Source organism: Felis catus, chromosome X, assembly GCF_018350175.1.
Source record: "Felis catus isolate Fca126 chromosome X, F.catus_Fca126_mat1.0, whole genome shotgun sequence".
Lineage (NCBI taxonomy): Eukaryota > Metazoa > Chordata > Mammalia > Carnivora > Felidae > Felis > Felis catus.
Window position 1 is genome coordinate 117,006,396 of NC_058386.1, and position 19,257 is coordinate 117,025,652.

At 42.5% G+C, this 19,257-nt stretch overlaps 1 pseudogene; it reads right to left on the reverse strand.

Moving 5' to 3' along the window:
- Nucleotides 1–13,817: 13,817 nt before the first annotated feature.
- Nucleotides 13,818–14,984, reverse strand: LOC101087717 (annotated as a pseudogene).
- Between the last annotated feature and the right edge of the window lie 4,273 nt (nucleotides 14,985–19,257).

The following is a 19,257-nucleotide window of genomic DNA, read 5'->3' on the forward strand; positions in this document are numbered from 1 at the left end:
TATTTCTATTGGTGAGCAATTGACTAGATGAACTCCAAAGCTTTTTTTCAGTTTCATGGTTGTTTTATGTAGCAAAAGAAAGAGTAGGGAGAGGGAGCAGTTGAAACTTACTCAGGTTTTACCATGATATGTAATGTGTATGTGTGTATATACATACTCTATTTCTGAAAGTATAACAAGGAGAAACTTCCAAAAATTCATAACTTGCTGTAATAATTCTTTGCTCATCATTGAAATGCACATAGTCAACTACAAAGTCAGTGTGTGACTAAGAAGCCAAGACGCTGGAAAAGGAGGGACGGCCCAATTTCCCTGGAGCAGCTTCCAAAGGGAGATTCGAAGCCTAGCCTAGAGGAATGAACAAACCCCATCCTCTTCGTCTAGGCCCAGCCTCTATCATATATGACTTTCCTGCTGCCAGAGTGCCTTTTCTTAAGTGTGATTCTCACTTTATCACTCACCGGCTTAAAAGCACTCAGTGATTCTCTGTAATCCACAGGATACATTGTTTACTATGACACGAACACTTACATCCTGCCCTCTGCCTGTCCCAGATGCCGAACCCACGACCATTTCCTGCTTTGTGCACCGTGCTTCAGCCCACGCTTTACAGGATGCCACAGACACTGGTTTTACAATGGTGAAGAGGAAGAAAGAAGATCCGTGTCCTCAAGGAGCCCATGTTAGAGGTGGGGAGATAATATCAAACAAATAAACAAGCAAATGCTAGGAAGGACACAACAACAGGGGGACCCGATTTAGAACAGGTAGTCAAAGACGGCCCCTCTAGAAACGCAACACGTAAGGTAAAACACGGAGGTTGAGAAGAGACAATGACCTGGAAGGAAAAGTTTCCAAGCAGAACGGAATGTACAAAAGTCTGGCAGCGGAAACGCGACCCAAAGCATCCCTTTCTTCAGGAAGTCTTCTCTGACCTTCTGAACCAGGTAAACTTCAACCGAACGCTCTACATGTTTAATGCGTCATCGCCATGCTCTCCAGTTTCCTCCATCATCGTCATTACTACATTGTACTCAAAGTATCTGTCCACTACCCGACAGCTCTGTGAAGGTACAGGATTTGTGTTTGTTCTCCTTGGTTCTGCATGGCGACTAGCCCACTGTTTTATCCTTAATTCATAGTAAATATTTATGGATCTTTTCCTAATACTGGGTTGGTATATTATCTGACTCCTGTCTCAGAATTACTGAGGAAAATTAGATTATATCATGTTCCTGATGACCACGGGAATGATCTGCCTGGCCAGGTTTGTCTGCAAGCAGCACGTGTGTTATTCTCAGGGGTATATCCTGCAAAGCTAAAACCATGGGGATCTAAAAAGGTAACCTTCGGATAAAGGCCAAGATTTGGAGTGGGAACAGGCAGTGGAGGGTTTGGGGACAAACAAAAAGCAAAGGATGAGGCTATTGGGAACTATGGGTTGGAGCACGCGATGGAGGCAGCAGATTAAAGGAGACTTGGTTTAGTACCCTGGGCAAGAGACAAGAAAACGGTTTTAAAATCCAAGAAGCAACAGTTGGCATGACACTGACACGTGGGCACGAGCAGAACAGGAGGTGAGTGCACACTGACATTTTTGTCCCCTTTGGTACTAGTTACAAAGTCTTCTCTTGGGCATTTCTTCTCTTCGTAGACAGAATTTCTTTCTGCTTTGCTATCTTTCTCTCTTTTCTTTGCCCCCCACCCTGTCCCTCTGATTCCAGCTACTTTGAAACTCTAGGCGGCCTATTACTCTTTCTCAGCAAGAACTGCCTTCTCTCTTTGTTTAATGTGGGGATGACAGTGCCTTTGTGTTAGTAGATTTCACCATGATCTGTATCACATAATATAGTCGTCACTGCTCACTAGGCTTAGTGGGACAGGGGAAGTGACCTACCGGGTGGGGGACGGGGTGGAATAAAACAAAGGGGGAAAGGGATAAGAAAAAAAAATCAAGAGATTAGAGGACCAGATAGGCTAAATCAGGAAGAACAGTTTTCTATCAAAATCCTGCCTTGGGGCGCCTGGGTGGCTGAGTCAGTTAAGGGTCTGACTTTGGCTCAGGTCACGATCTCATGGTTCGTGGGTTCGAGCCCCACATCGGGCTCCGTGCTGACAGCTCAGAACCTGGAGCCCGCTCTGGATTCCGTGTCTCCCTTTCTCTCTGCCCCTCCCCTGCTCGTGCTCTGTCTCACCTATCCACCCCCCCCAAACTAAATAAACATTAAAAAACTAAAAATAAAAATCCTGCCTTCCCGTGGCAAATGGCATGGTGGTGTGAGCACGGTGGCTTCGACTACGTCCTTAAAGCATTTATTACAAGGCTTCTTACATAACACTCCCCTGACTCTAAAGCAGACTTTAGAGATAAGAAATCTCTCTGTATTTCCTAAAACATTGGGTTCTATAGGCCTTTGGCTCCTCATCCATGACACCAGTCCCCATGGCCCTATTCCAGCTTTCTCTATTGCCTTTTCTTTGGAAAGTAGCATATTCATGTGTTTCCTCTGGCCCACATTCAGGATAACTAGTCCATTTCCCTAATTTTGCCAATGAGGCAATTATATGTAGAGGGAATCACAAAATTGCCATGCCAAGGTAGACAAAAAAAAATGTAGTTTTTCCATATATGATTTCTGACATTTATAATGAGCACTTCTACTACACACACACACACACACACACACACACACACACACACAATTATCTCCCTATTAAGTAGAATGAAAATGTCTCTAAGTAACAGTTTCTACTTCAATGGCTTACACCAATATTCAGAGTTCATTTCTCCAGCCCCTGCTCCTCTCCAAGATGAATTTAGAAATATAGGGAGGGAGATCTTCTAGAACACAGGGACTACAAAAATGTAAGCCTCATATTCTCATGGGCAGAGCTTTACATCGTCCTGCAGCCTCCCTGTTTACCCCCAACCACGATTCTTGTTTCCTTTAACATGTAGCACCTTGCTGTCCTCCAATTCCAAAACCTGGGACTTGTGTTTTTGTTGCCTGGCATCTTGATTCTCGGTGACCATTTCGACTTTAGTAACCGGTCTGCGTCTCTGTGCAGATGGCTCAGGCCCTGGAATTCGGGTTGGCACTCTGGCAAGGAGATCTGCCCCGCGGCACTCAGCTTTAGGGCCGCTCCACCCCCACTTCCTGGCCTTCTCTTCCAAAACCTCCAGGAAGCATCCTTACGTAGCTCTTTGATGCTCTGCAAAGAAATTGCATTCTACCTGCCTTCTCCATCAAAGGAGGCTGCAATTCCAAAGCATACAGCATCAGAAGGTTTTTTTCCATTGCAACCACCCTCCCGATTAAGTCGGTGCCATCTAGAGAACAATGAATCCTCAGAGAAGCACATGGGGCTAAACTTATCTGACTTTGGTATTCCCTTAAAATTATCCAGGTATTTCTGAATCACATCCTCTCCATGCCCGGATGTGGCAGTAAACACGTGGGACAAAGACCCTGGTGACTAATCAGTGTTCAAATTCTCTCCTCTCCTTTTCTCCTATAATTCCACAGGACGAGAGGGAACAGGCTTTGAGTTTCCCTTCTTTGTCATGTCCTTCTTGCCCTACCCCGACACACAGAAGACTTCAGAATCTAGTTTGGTCGGGCCGGATGACCCTTGATGATAAAGGTGGAGAAGAAGGAGTTCATAAAACACTTCTCTTTCTTAACGAACACTGGCTTTCAAGCTGACTGGCTTCCTGCTTTGATTATTAGAATCTGAATCTCAAAACTTTCTTTCTCTTCCTATCTGTGCAACGATTCTAACCTCCTTTCCAAAACTTAAAAACAAACGTACGTCTTAGGATGAGCAGGAAGAAGGTCGTATCACGGACAGGCTTCAAAATACCATCTCTATACTACGTGTTTGCACGGGTAAACCCTGCAGATGCCTTGACTGAGGACAAAGAGAGCGTCTTGGAATAAGCGTGTACTAGCTCACGAGAGCCGTGCACAACTCTTCCCACCTCTGTGTTTAATTAAGGCAACCTGGTAATCTGACATCAACCGTAAATGTTGCACGACAAACCAAGGGGGGTTTACTGTGGGGTTCGTTTTGTTTCGTGCTTGCAGAACACCGTTAAACATTTACCAGAACACCGCCGTATTGGGTATCCTCAAAAACAAAAACCAAGTTTCCACCCAGAGAAAAGCTGTTACCTACATGTGGGCCGCCTACCCATCAGGACATCAGCAGCGCTGTCCCAGAAATGCAGTTGCGTCACATCTGCCTCAACACAGGTAGCGTATCAAGGGCAGTATGTCTGCACCGATCTTCGTGACAAATTGTGTTTCTATCATCTCAGAGAAGCCCGGATGTAGAGAGCGCTAAATGCTGACAATGGAAGACAATGGCCGCCATATATTTTTCCCGGATATGTCAGGCCATAGTTGATGTAATATTTTAAGGTCGCTCATGGTATATGGCTAACAGCCAATATTTTTAACAGAACTTTTAAACTGCTGGGTTTTTGTAGAATAAATAAAAATCCCTTCCTTTATACTTCATTTTTAATCTGTTTTTCCTGGGTTTTGTTTGTTTTTTTGTTTTTGTTTCTCCTGTTAAAACCGGAAACATCTTATGGATCATAGCCATGGGGAATGATATGTTAACAGCAGATTCCTGCTAAGTTTTACTAGAATGTGTACTTAACAAAGGTCAGTAGCAACAACAGGAAACAACATTGATCCAGGACCAAAATTAAGGACAAGATCACCTCAGAAAAGATAAATGGTTCACGTCTACTATACCTCCGTTGTCTGTACAATAAAGGCAGTGAGAGCCTTATTCTGGAAAACTGTTTTTATTTTATCTTGGTCTTGGAATCTAAATTATTTCGAGTATGATGTGTGAAACTGGAAAATGAGTTAGATAGAATAATAAAAAAAACGAACAAGCGAACATTACTTGAACGTGTGCTGTTCAACTTTCCTTCATACGTGCTAATAGGGGAAGATTGTATAGAGCCAGCAGCACTGGTATGATAAAGGGGACTTAAGGCATAGTTTTAGAGGGATGCATCTGAACTCTTTATTTTTTTCTTAATTTTTTAGTGTTTAACTTATTTTTGAGACAGAGACAGAGTGCGAGTGGAGAAGGGGCAGAGAGAGAGGGACACGGAATCTGAAGCAGGCTCCGGGCTCGGAGCTGTCAGCACAGGGCCCGACTCGGGGCTCAAGCTCACGGACCATGAGATCACGATCTGAGCGAAAGCCGGATGCCCAACCGACTGAGCCACCCAGGCGCCCCTGAATCTGAGCTTGTGCAGAAAACTTGCACCCCACACGTCTCCCACATGATTCTGTGTGTGTGTGCATGTATGTGTATGCACGTGTTTTCAACTTTTCATAGGAAAATACATATTTCCCAAAACACACGAACATGAGCTATTCATATTAGGTCATAAAGGGATGACATTCTGAGCTGGATAATCGTGTGTTGCGTGAGGCTGTATAGCCACATTCCCGGCCCCCGCCTACTAGATGGCCCTCTTGCGGTTGTTACAACCTAAACTGTCCCCGGACGTGGTTGGATATCCCTGGGGGGGGGGGGGGGGGCACCTCTGAACCAGTTGAGGACCACTGATTTAGGGAAAATGAAAAGAAACTCTTGTGTGGAGTTTCCAAGTGGATTAAAGAACTAAAATGTCTCAAAAAGAGAATCATAATAATACTAGAAGATAGTATATTTGCATCATATTGGTTAAATTTGTGTGTGTGGGTGTGGTGCAACATGGGTGGCTCAGGGGGTTGGGCGTCTGGCTCCTGATATCAGCTCAGGTCGTGATCTCTTTTGGTTGTGGGATCAAGCCCAGCGTTGGGTTCCAAGGTGAGCATGGAGACCGCTCGGGGTTCCCTCCCTGCCACTCACATGGGTGTGCTCTCTCCCTCTCTCAAAATTAATGAATGAATTAATAAAATATAGTGTGTGTTTGGGAGTTAACTAATTGAGGATGATGTCCTTAAGCAGGACAGGAAAGGCTGTAAGGGATTTGATCACATGGAAATTAAAAACTTTTTTAGGGTAAAAGATGCTGGAAGAAAAGCTAAAATATAAATCACAGAGTACATAAAAATACTTGGGACATATTATAAATTCCCAAATAATTGACAAGGCTTGTTTTGTTCATAAAACAAATTACTGCTGAGAAAAGTGGAACCCTTATATTTGAGGCCTAATACAGCTTTCTCCTATTACGAGTGCTTTCTCAATTCTTTATTTTAAAAAACAAAATACCATTGTGAGAATATACCAAATTGACAGACCTATTCAGTGCTAACTTTAACTAATTGTAGAGATCACCTGACATAATTTGCCAGAAATGAAAAGGAATAAAATAATTTGTTAGACAGTTATAAAAAACAAAATTTTAGAAATTACATTACGAAGCAAAAATGTGCTGTTATGTGTGTCTAATTCTTCTTTTCAATTTTCTTACATTCTACATACAAACTAAATTTCTTTAGCTGCCTGTCTGTACCTATCATCCCATCTCTTTTTAAGGCCCTTGAACATGCTTTTCTCTTTGGAACACGATAGAAATCTTCCATAATACTTTCACCTGCCTCCTGTTCATCTCTTGGATCTCAATTTCACCATTGCTTCCTCTGCGAAACATTTCCTTACTTCACAGACTTAATTGCTTTCCTTTGATTATATGCTCTCATATCACTCGACGCTTCTTCACAGGACTTATTACAGTTGGAAGCAACTATTTATTGGCTATCTGCTTTTAATAACAAAGTGATGCTGAGAGGGAGCCATAATAGGCATAGAAATTCGGACAACGGACTTTGGGAGAGAATGAAGAGCGGAGAGAAAAAGATACTTGACCTTCAAAAATGTACTTTATCAAAGGAGTTTCAAACAGCACCCCCCCCCCCCCCCCGCCCCGGGTGGCACCTGGTCGTCTGACTTTGTTCCTGGGAACTGTCAAATTCAGAACTGTCTACATTTTGGGTGGCCAAATTTATAAACTGTTTTGTATACATTTAGGAACCAAACAGTAATCAATTTCAAATTCTCCTGCCACAGATATGTCCATAATCTATGCTCCACGTCTGGTGAGGAACTAAGATAATCCTTAAATAAAATTTCTATACTCGGATGGTACATTCCAGTCGACACGGGCTCTATTTTCTGTCAAGCTAGTAATTAAGAGGTCAGAAAATCAGAAGAATGTACATGGCTATCATTAGTTTTGCCCTCAGAATGTTCTTAAATCACTAGTATTCCCTGTAGTCTTTAAGCCTTGTGCGTATCGCCAAGCAGTAATCCCTTCAAAGCGCAGAGCGGTGGAAGAATGACAACGCTTTGCATCCCCTCAGAAGTCAGAACAGAGCTGTGGATTAACACTGTATGTGAAGGAAACCTAGAATGAACCCGAGATGTCCGAAAAACCGCAAAATACGTTCACAAAGCAGCAGCAGCAGCAGCTTTCCCCGAATATTGACTTCCAGCATTCTTGGGTAAGCTGTTGTTCTCATTAACACAGATACAGAACATAAAATGAAGAAGGCCAGGATCATCTTCTCAAATCTGGAAATCCGCTGTCAACAAAATTAAACTCCCAAACACATTTCAATTAACATGTTGCTATTCCTTAATATTGGGACCCTCATTTAATTCAGTTCTTTATCTATATCCCCACTCAATAACTTATGGGCATTCCATTTTTCACATTTTTTCATTCTTTCATGTGTTCAAGATACATCTATATCTATACATATATATATCTTTACTGTGAATAAAATCATGTTATCCTAGGTCTTCGACCCCTTCATTACCAAAGGTCAAGGTGAAGTTGGGGCCCACACAACTGGAATAACACCTCACCTCTCTAGATAGCCTCAATTCCATCAACGCATTACAGAGAGAGTGTTATACATCCTTGGATTAAGTTTGCTTTTCCCCTGACAGATGTACATTGTGCACCTTGCACAACAGAACTTTCTCTTTCACCTGCAGGGATCCAGAGATAATCCCAGATATCCCTGCTTCCCTATACTTTGGAACTCACACTCACCTGCCTTGAATCCACTCAATCTCACGCAGTCCCTTACCCTCACTTATGTCAGTCACTTCGAGAAACCCTCGGCTCGTATCTCCCTAATCTTGCACACTCTAATCCCGATGAAGTCTTTGTACATCCCCTTCTTTCTCTTTATTGTATGTTTGTATTTTTTATTTTCTTAAACATTTTTTTAAGTTTATTTATTTATTTTGAGTGAGAGACACAGTGTAAGTAGGGGAGGGGCAGAGAGAGAAGGAGAGAGAGAGACAGAATCCCAAGTAGGCTCTGCACTGTCAGCACAGAGCCTGACGTTGGGCTCAAACTGTGAGATCATGACCTGAGCCAAAATCAAGACTGCATTGCTTAACCAACTGAGCCAACCAAGTGCCCCTAAACATTTTTTTTTTAACATTTTATTTATTCTGGGGGGGGGGAGAAGGGGCTGAGAGAGGGGGGTGTTAAAGGATCCAAAGCGGGCTCTGCACTGACAGGCTGACTTCAGCAGGCCCAATGTGGGGCTCGAACCCAGGAACCAAGATCATGACCTGAGCCGAAGTTGGATGCTCAACCGACTGAGCCACCCAGGCGCCCCTGTTTTGTCTGAAACCCATCCACCGTGCCTTCCGCAACTCATGGTCCACCAGCACCAAAATGTCCTATGTGTGTACGCTCAACTTCTTCCTTGACTCTTTCCTTCCTCTGAGGACACCGCTGCACACTTTCAAGTGATGGCTGTTTCCTCTTCCACACCCATCCCACCACTCGGCCTGGAAGTGGAATAGATGTCCTCCAGGGTCCACATCTTTGCCTCCAGATCATTCTCCCTCTCTCTATCTCAAATAGCCCAGCTCTGAATTTACCGTTATCCTATTGCGTTGCCCACAACCTCTCACTGTTGCTGCCATCTACTCCTCTCCTCGTGCTCGATCATGATTCACTGACTCTCTCTCCAGCAACAATCCAGGGCAACTTCAACATGCACTAGATAATTCTTCCCACACCCGGGCTTTAAGCTCCTTTCCTCCAAGGGTGTTCTCCACAACCTACCACGGTACTGTCCCCGATGATCACCTCTGTGGCCCGTACTGTCCCATATGGTGGTCACTAGCCACTTGGGGCTTCACACGTGGGTAGTCCAGAGGTTTTTGGACGGTCATGTTTTCAATTTCATTGGCTTCCATGCACGTTTTTTGTTTTTTGTTTTTTTTTTTTAATTTTTTTTTCAACGTTTATTTATTTTTGGGAGAGAGAGAGACAGAGCATGAATGGGGAAGGGGCAGAGAGAGAGAGAGATACAGAATCAGAAACAGGCTCCAGGCTCTGAGCCATCAGCCCAGAGCCCGACACGGGGCTCGAACTCACGGACCGCGAGATCGTGACCTGAGCTGAAGTCGGACGCTTAACCGACTGCGCCACCCAGGCGCCCCTCCATGCACGTTTTAATTTCCTCTTTAATTTCTTGGCTAACCCATTCATTTTTTAGTATGTTCTTTAATCTCCAAGTATTCACTCCCTTTCCCAATTTTTTCTTGGGGTGGATTTTGAGCTGCACAGCGTTGCGGTCTGAAAATATGCAAGGTACGATCTCGATCTTTTTGTACTTGTTGAGGCACATGTGGGGTAATCCAAACTGATTTCAGCAATTTAATAGAAAAAATGTAAAATAGGTCACTAATATTTTTATATTCGTTAATGTTACAATGATAATCTCTGGATATTTACATCAAATAAATATTTCTTAAGTGTCAGGTACTAGAAAATTTACAATGAGTTCATGAACCACATCATATTTCTATTGGTCAGCTCTATGTAGACATTCCCGTGACAAATAACTATAAACCCTCCATAGTCTCAATTTAATTTACCCTCTCTGACAACCACCTCCTACCTTTCCAGCTCACTCCCTCTGGTTTACCACCAGGATCCTCTGAGCCTGCTCCTTTTCCACTCTTCCTCTTGCCTTTGATGTTTTCCCTTCATTCTTTTTCCATTTAAATTTCATAATCAACGACCATAAGGGTCTGTTGCCATCCATTCTCGATTCTCTTGCTCTTCTTTCATTTTAACTTAGTTGCTTCGGGGGCACCTGGGTGGCTCAGGTCACGATCTCACAGTACGTGTGCTGACAGCTCAGAGCCTGGAGTCTGCTTCAGATTTTGTGCCCCCCCCCCCCCACTTGCGCTTTCTCTCTCTCTCAAAAATAAACATTAAAATAAAACAATAACTTCGTTACTTGGTGAAACCACAGCCTTGGTTAAAACAACCTTCCACCTGTGTCCTCCTATGCCACCGAACGTGTCTGGACAAAAATGCACAGCCATATGGATTGCTCTCATTTTCGCTTCAAGGACTTAATCCTCTAATCCAGTGGTTCTCAAGCTTTCCTGGGCAGAAGAATCTCCTGGAGGGCGTCTCATCCCAGGGTTAAATATTTGCCAGGTCTGGCATGGGGCCCAATAATTTGCATTTCTAGCAATTTCTCGGGTAGAGCTGAGCCTGCTGGTCATGGAACCGCACTTTGAGAACCACTGCTCACCCTTAATTCTATCCAGGCAACATACTGTATTTCCCTCATCAATTCACCCTACCATTCTTCCAGATAAATAATTTACACCTTATTTTGTCTCTCCAAACCTTCAACAAATTCACTCTCATCCTCACTCTGGCTGATGTCTTCACTTCATGCTTCAATGGGAACTTTGAAGAACAAAATTAGAGGGGAACTTGTGCATTCTCTCAAAACCACTCCACCTTCCTACGTCCAGCTGCAACCATATACTCTTCTTGCAATCTGTGCTATGGATGAATCTTCTCTGCAACTTCCTACAACCAGTTTTCTCACGGGAAGTCATTCCCTTACGTCTCACCCCTCAATGCCTGGTTCCGGCCAAGTCTCTCTTCCTTCTCCTACATCAACAAGTAAGTATTCCTTCTTTCCCCAATAGATTACAGATGTGCTCTTTCTCGCATATTAAGATAATTGCCTCACTCTTTCCCAGTTTTTCACCAGCCTCTGCTCTAGTTCTCTGTTCCCATTTACAGAAAAGTATTCAAAATGATCGCTTGTATCCATTGTCTCTCATTTCCTTTTTCTGCAATCACTTTGGAAACTACTCCAATCAACGGTTTCCCCCTCAATCCATAAGAACTCTTTTGTCAAGATCACCAATAACCTCCATGTTGCTAAATCCAACGTTCAATTTTTGGTGCTTATGTTACTTGACCTTTCACTCTCAATGGACTCTCGTCCGTTTCCTGGTGCTTTCCTATACATTCTGCACTTACCTTTCGGGACACTACACTTTCTTGGTTTTCCTCCCACTTCACTCAACAGCTCTTTTTCAGTCCCCTCTGTTCATTCCTCTTTCCCCCTAAGGTAGTAACAATGAAGTATCGCAGGTTTGTTTCTTGGTCTTCTTTTCCTCTCTATCTATACCTAATCCTTTGGTGATCTTATCATTTTCCATGATGTTAAATGGCGTTGAAATGTCAGTGACCCCCAAATTCATACCTCCAGCCCAAATATGGTTCCTGAACGCCACACGTTTTCCAACTGTCACCCCGACATTTCCTTTTGGATTTCTAAGCAACTTCTCAAACTCAGAACGTCCTAAATTGATCTCATTCTCCTCCCTCATTCAAAACCTGCTCCTACCACTGTCTTAACATTAGAAGCTAATGATGACTCCATCTTTCAAATTGCTGAGAGCAAAATCCCGGAGTCATCCTTGAATCTTTCTTGAGATCTTACATCTCTCATCCGACCTTACTAGAAATTCTATTGCCTCTACTTTCAAAATAGATCCACAAGCTGACTACTTCTCACCACCTACGTTAGTCTAAGCCACCGTCATATTTTGCCTGGATTACTGCACTCTCCTGGAAACCGGTCCCTCTGCCTCTGCATTTGCCTCCATGTAGTCCAGTCTCTACAGAGAAGCCAGAATGACTTAAAACCGATTTATTATGCAGTCCCTCTGCCCCAAATCCTCCAATGGCTTCCCTGCTCACTCAGAGTGAAGACCAAAATACTTAAAGTAGCCCAACAAGGCTCTATCTCCATAACTTACCTCTGTGACTACATTTCCTACTACTCTCCCCTTCCTCACACTCCTCCAGCTGTACTGACCTCCCAGCTATTCCCCCCCCCCCACCCATGCCAGGTAATCTCCCACTCTAGGGCCTTTCTTCCAGCATATCTCAATCAACTACTATTATACCTAATGCAGAGCAAACACTCAATAAATACAGTGGCATATGTAAATGAATGAGAAGAGTTGTGAGTTAAAAAGAAATAACATTCGGGGGCACCTGGGTGGCTCAGTCGGTTGAGAGTCAGACTTCGGCTCAGGTCATGATCTCACAGTCTGTGAGTTCAAGTCCTACATCAGGCTCACTGCTGTCAGCCTGTCAGGGTGGAGCCTCCTTTGGATCCAGTCTCCCAATCTCTGCCCCTCCCCTACTCACACTCACTCTCTCTCTCAAAAAATGAAAAGAAAAGAAAAGAGAAAAGGGTAGCATTCTGAAAGTGTCTAAAGCCAGAAAAGTGCTTGGCATGTTCAAAAGGTCAAGTGAAAGGAGATAAAGTTGTAGTACGAAGATTTTCATCAGTCAGGGTCTGTAGGCCATAGTAAGGGTTGTAGAGCTTATATTTTAAGCGTGATGGAAAGATATTGAAGATCCTTGAATGGCATTTATATGCTTCCATTTCTGATTAATAAGGATCACGCTCAGTTCGATGGAGATTTGACTATAGGTTGATAAGGTCAAAGCTTATTACGATGGGGGGCGCCTGGGTGGCACAGTCGGTTAAGCGTCCGACTTCAGCCAGGTCACGATCTCGCGGTCCGTGAGTTCGAGCCCCGCGTCAGGCTCTGGGCTGATGGCTCAGAGCCTGGAGCCTGTTTCCGATTCTGTGTCTCCCTCTCTCTCTGCTCCTCCCCCGTTCATGCTCTGTCTCTCTCTGTCCCCAAAATAAATAAACGTTGAAAAAAAAAGCTTATTACGATGGTCCAAATCAGGGAGGATGATAGCTTACATTATTACGATGGCCCTACTGGAAGTGGACCAAAGTGCAGGAGTCTAGGCAATTGTTTTATTTTTTATTTTTTTTTTAATTTTTTTTTTAACGTTTATTTATTTTTGGGACAGAGAGAGACAGAGCATGAACGGGGGAGGGGCAGAGAGAGAGGGAGACACAGAATCAGAAACAGGCTCCAGGCTCTGAGCCATCAGCCCAGAGCCTGACGCGGGGCTCGAACTCATGGACCGCGAGATCGTGACCTGGCTGAAGTCGGATGCTTAACCGACTGCGCCACCCAGGCGCCCCTAGGCAATTGTTTTAAATGGCCTAAATAAAATTAGTTTGTCGAGAAAGTTTTTGTATTTTCATTTTGAATCATGAGGTCCTTATACTTGCAAATTAAATTATTAAGAGCTTCAAAAACTTACCACAATAAAAACACTGAAGTACCTTTTTTCTACTTTGAAGTTTGCCATGAAAGATAAGTCAAAGTCCTGATTTTGGAGTATCAAAACTAAAATCTACACTCTGGAAAAGTCCAACGGTTTTAAAAGGAAATGTATGAGGCTATTTGAAAGAGGACTCCATAAACAACACAGGGTTTTTTTGGCTTCCATAATTCAAAGTTTCTTTTAATTGGGTCTCACAGATTAATGGAATTTTAGAAGTTACTTGAATAAAATTATTCCTGTCTCAATGAACTTTTTTTTTTTTTTTTTAATGGTGAAAAAAACGTGTATTTGTATTTCACCAGCTGGACACAGTTTAGATGATCCGAATTTTGTTGGCAACATCCAATGCATCATAGTCAGGAGCCAGTCACACAACTGCCTTTTCTCCATCGGGCCTGATCAGGGTGTTGACCTTGGCCACGTCAATGTCATAGAGCTTCTTCATAGATTGTCTGATCTGGTGCTTGTCGGCCTTGACATCCACAATAAACACCAGTGTGTTGTTGTCTTCTATTCTCTTCATGGCTGACTGGGTAGTCAGGGGGAACTTGGTGATGGCATAGTGGTCAAGCTGGTTTCTCCTGGGGCCCTTCTTTCAAGGATATTTGCTGCCTTCAGAGACGCAGTGTCTTAGGCCATTGGAATGTAGGTGATAGGAGGATCTTTCTTTTGTGACTGTGGCCACCTTTCAGCACCATTTTCTTGGCCTTCAAAGCCTTGGCTTTGGCTTTGGCAGGAGCAGCGTCTTCCTTCTTTGCCTCCTGCACCGTCTTTGTGAAAGGCCAAGGAACCATTTTTAATCACTTAAATTCCTAACACATTATTTGACAATAAAACAAAGACTCTATTGTTTTCCCAATTTGGATAAAATCCAATACGTAGATTCATTCCGAAGTTATTCTAGGAAAATCCTTAAAAACTTTCACCTTTACAGGAGCCTTAGTACTTCCGTCCCTCCTTACCAGACAGGGTCTCAATTCTATTGCAAGTTTTTAGAAGAAAAGAGAAACGATTCTTCCTTTCCATAGAATAATAGCTACCGCTTATCGAGTACTACATACGACACTGTGCTAAAGTGCTCTTCCTTTATTATAACATCTAATCATCTACAACAACTTTATGAAATAGGTACCATTATTATTAACATGCTGTGGATGAAGAATCTAAGACTCAGTGAGAGTAAGTAACTTAACCAACACCACACACTCTAGATGGGAAAGTAGTGATGTGAATCCATATCTAATGTGGCCTGTTTTCTTTGCATTTCAATAACCTCTATATAATTCCGGAACCTTTCTATAAGTCTACTTTTCACATAGATAAGAAACAGAATTTATTCACATTAAGAGGAATCATCATTTTTGTAGCTTCCCAACATACATCTTCCCCGGATAGGGAGCTACCTTGCCTAATATTTGAAAATATTACCAGGGTGCGTGGGTGGCTCAGGTGGTTAAGTGTATGCCTCTGGATTTCGGCTCAGGTCATGATCTCGCGGTTCCTGAGTTCAAGCCCCATGTCAAGCTGTGAGCTGGCAGTGCAGAGCCTACTTGGGATTCTCTCTGTCTGCCTTCCCTCCCCCGCTGCTTGCTCTCTCTCTCTCTCTCTCTCTCTCTCTCTCTCTCTCAAAATAAATAAATAAACTTTAAAAAAAAGTAAGAAAGAAAGAAAGAACGAAAGAAAACAAACGTTACCCTACGTGTTTTTGTCTCTTGATAATGCCTTACACCCTGTGGTTCTTTCCTCATTAAAATCAGACTTTGAGACGGAGAGTGATTTTTCTATGGAAGGGAGAATAAGAATGAATCCAACCAAAATAAAGACTCAACTGTTTTTGCACTTTGAAGATGCTTCCATTTTTCAAATCCAAGAAAATGGAAGATATCCTCCTTTGATAATCTTCAATCATGTAATATATGGATAGATTCCTAGGACTTCCTTGCCAGTTATATCTTAAGAAAAACCAACTGTATCAATTTCCAATATCATGTCCTCCACTAGTGGTGTGATGAAATTTGTGATGCTATCTGAAAAACAGAAGGAAATACTTATGAAGCTGGATCATGCAGGGTCAAACTGAATCCTACCCACATTAATTTTCTTTAATGCTTATTTATTTTTGAGAGACAGAGAGACAGAGACAGAGACAGAACGTGAGTGGGGGACGGGTAGAGAGAGAGGGAGACACAGAATCGGAAGCAGGCTCCAGACTCTGAGCTGTCAGCACAGAGCCAGACACGGGGCTCGAACTCACCAACCATGAGGTCACGACCTGAGCTGAAGTTGGACACTTATCCGATTGAGCCACCCAGGAGCCCGTGAATCCTACCAAATTAACAGCTACTGGAGGTTCTATGAAATATTCAAATCAGATGTAAATTATATTTATAGTGCATTGATTTTACTCATCTAATTAGCAAAAATGTTACCATTACATTGTGATTTAGCTATTAGTTTTCATTTTTTAGGAGATTTTGTAATTTAACGATAGAACTCTGAATGGAAATTGGTAATCTTGAGTTCCTTGTGGAGTTGTAATACAAGATATCAAGTAAATCACTGCTTCTCTGAGTTTCAACTATTTCTAATGAATGGTGTAAAATCTGGTGGGAGGAATGTCAATGCTTTTGAAATGCTCTGAAGGGAGCATGTCATATAAAAATATTTGCTTAGATCATTATCATTCATGGCATTTCAACTTTGGTGTTTCTGCCCCTGCGATCCTTACTTTGGTATCCCATAAGACTTTTGAAAAATTCTGGATGATGCAATGTAATGTAGGGTTTCAAGCTGTTATATTTTTGGGCACTTTCTGAGAATTGTCACCAATTAACACCTCTTTTCAGGAAGAATGCTTCATTACTTCCCTAATCAGTTAAAATAACATCTCCATCTGAACAAAGTTCAAATAGGCACATATACCAATAGCTCTTCGCTTGGATCCATCTTATTTATTTTTACTGGTGTTACTATAATCAACGTGTAGGAATGCTGGGTAAGGAAATCTGCCAGACAGCAACCTCACTGTTATTCACAAAGTGAGTCCTAGCTTACTTTATAAATCGTGCTTACAAAAATCTGCTATTGAGCATAGCATACTGTGGAATTACGCATAATGGGATTAACTACTTACTTGGATGGCTATTATAATTATTGCCCTCTTATACATTTCACTAGCTTCATCTACCAGTGTTTTATTTCTCATCATCGCTATGTATCCGACGTATACTAGACATAATTGGAGATCTGTGCTGTCACTGGCCACTGCGGCAGAGAAAACGGTGCTGACAATTCTATACCTGTTCTTCTATACCTTGTGCCAGAAGCAAGACATATCACTTCTTCCAGCTCGTTGTCCAGAACTACTTGCCCGACCCTACCTAAATGAAAGGATGTTGCAAAGTATACTGTTTCGGAGGCCACAAAGGAAAGAGCTGGATATTGGCCTGATATCACAGGCACCTTTGACATATTACAAGGTCAAAGACATTTCTTCAACATTTATTCCACACACAACCAAAGTGCGGCCCATACTACCACCGAAACTGTGGATACTGCTAAATCTCACTTTCATTCATTCATTCATTGATTCAACAAATACTTATTCAACTGTTACTATGTGCTAGGAATCGTGCCACCTCGACAGGGATACAGCAGTGAACAAAACACAGTCCTTACAGTCAACGATATTGCAACAATGTTGATGACACTAGGATAACTAGACTTACTGTGGTGACTTTTGAAAATGTATATAAATATCAGATCACTATGTTGTACACCTGAAACTCACACAATATTGTACGTCAATCATTCCTCAGTTAAAAAGACACCGTCCTTATCCTCATGAAACTGAAAATATGGGAACAGAGAAAATGAACAACCACTGCATGGGCCTGCGAAAATTTTGACGCAAAAAGAATGGAAATCTTGTATTCAGATTTCAAAGTGCAAATTACAGAGGAAGCAATTTTAGACAGCTCCCGCTAGATAAATTCACGTTGCAATAAATCATGGAAGTGAAAGATGAGGTTTAAAAACGAATAAATAACCTCTGGCTTATAATGGTACCCGCAAGCCAACAAACTGGAAACAGACCACATAAAACGTTAATACAAGCAACAAAAATACAGACGGGTGGTGGCCCAAGGGGAGGGGGTGGGAGAGGCGGCTGAAACAGGTGAATGGGATTAAGAGGTGCAAACTTCCACGTGCAGAATGCACAAGTCATGGGTATGAGAGGCGCAGCACTGGGAACAGTCAACAACACTGTAATGGCACTGTGTGGACACAGTGACTGCACTAATCGTGGTAAATACAGCTTGTCGAATCACTACCCTGTGCACCTGAAACGAACACAGGATTGGGTGCTAACCATACTCCAATAATAAACAAACAAATAAATAAATAAAACGGAAGTGTGTTCAAAAAAGGGCACCTGCCTAACAGACTTGAGGCAATCTCTTAACTCTCTCCTTACTCAGAGGCATATGAGAAGGCTTTTAAAATATATAAAAATTGGGGCGCCTCGGTGAGTGTATCAGTCGGTTCAGTGCCCACCTCTTGATTTCGGCTCAGGTCATGATCTCCCCATTCATGAGTTCGAGCCCCATGTCAGGCTGGGAGCTGGCAGTGTGGAGCTTCTTGTAGTTCTCTCTCTCTCCGCCCCCCCTCTCTGCCCCTCCCTCACTTGCACTGGCTCTTTTAAAAAATAAATAGGGGCACCTGGATGGCTCAGTTGGTTAAACATCCAACCTTGGCTCAGGTCATGATCTCACAGTTCATGAGTTTGAGCCCCACGTTGGGCTCTGTGCTGACAGCTTGAGGCTGGAGCCTGCTTCCGATTCTGTGTCTCCCTCTCTCTCTGCCCCTCCCCTGCTCATGCTGTCTGTCAAAACGTAAATAAACATTAACATTTTTTTAAAAAAACTTACTAAAAATTTTAAAATAAACTTTAAAAAAATAAGGAAATGAGTACTCCTACAATAAATAAATAAATAAACCAACCAACAAATAAATAAATAAATAAATAAGATGTATAAAAATTAAAAAGAACACTTAAAACCTAAGAATAATGGGCAAAGAATGATCACATTTACAGGCCTTTTCACCAAGTATAAGGCAGGTGGACTCATACTTAAAAACAATAAAAACTACCCAAGTTTGACCTCATGAAATGTTTTACCTGCTTAAATGTGCTTAGTAAAAGACAGAAAGAGTCTTCTGTACTCCATCAATGACTGACTTTGGTCAGAATCACAGGTTTGTACACCATCACGTTGTGCCACAATCACTTTAAGACACAGAAAATTTTTCTGAGATAATAAAGAATAGAATGAACCAATCATGCAAATATAGCATTCAAACACAGGCTTGAGACACTCAAGTCTGCAGAAGAAAAAGGCAGGGCAAAAAATGATAGAGAAGCTAACAGAGCAGAGGACAGAGATATATTATACAGATTCTTTATTTTAATTTAAAAAAGGGCCAAGTGAGGAGCGCTTGGGTGGCTCAGTTGGTCAAGCGTCCGACTTCAGCTCAGGTCATGATCTTGTGGTTCGTGAGTTTGAGCCCCGCCTCGGACTCTGTGCTGACAACTCAGAACCTGGAGCCTGCCTCAGATTCTGTGTCTCCCTCTGTCTCTGCCTCTCCCCTGCTCACGCTGTTTCTCTCTCTCTCCCAAAAATAAACATTAAAAATTTAAAAAAGGGGGGGGGCAAGTGAAATAAGAAAGAAGGAATAAACAAACAGTAAAT